Here is a 253-nt window from a genome sequence, read left to right as displayed (position 1 = left end):
CACACACACACACACACACACACACACACACACACACACACACACACACACCACAAACCCTAAACCCTAAACCCTAAACCCTAAACTACAAACCCTAAACCCTATATAAAATGTGTTTCTGTTACCTTCAACGCGCGTACAAGGCGTTTACGCAGGCTGTATATGTGAAGCACAGCCCTCTGAAACATCACTTTGTTTATTTTACCATGGCCTGCAGGATAGCACACACACACACATACATACACACACACAC

The sequence above is a fragment of the Eimeria mitis genome, genomic scaffold (genome assembly GCF_000499745.2).
Source record: "Eimeria mitis Houghton genomic scaffold, Emh_scaff189, whole genome shotgun sequence".
Lineage (NCBI taxonomy): Eukaryota > Apicomplexa > Conoidasida > Eucoccidiorida > Eimeriidae > Eimeria > Eimeria mitis.
This window is presented reverse-complemented; position numbering follows the sequence as displayed.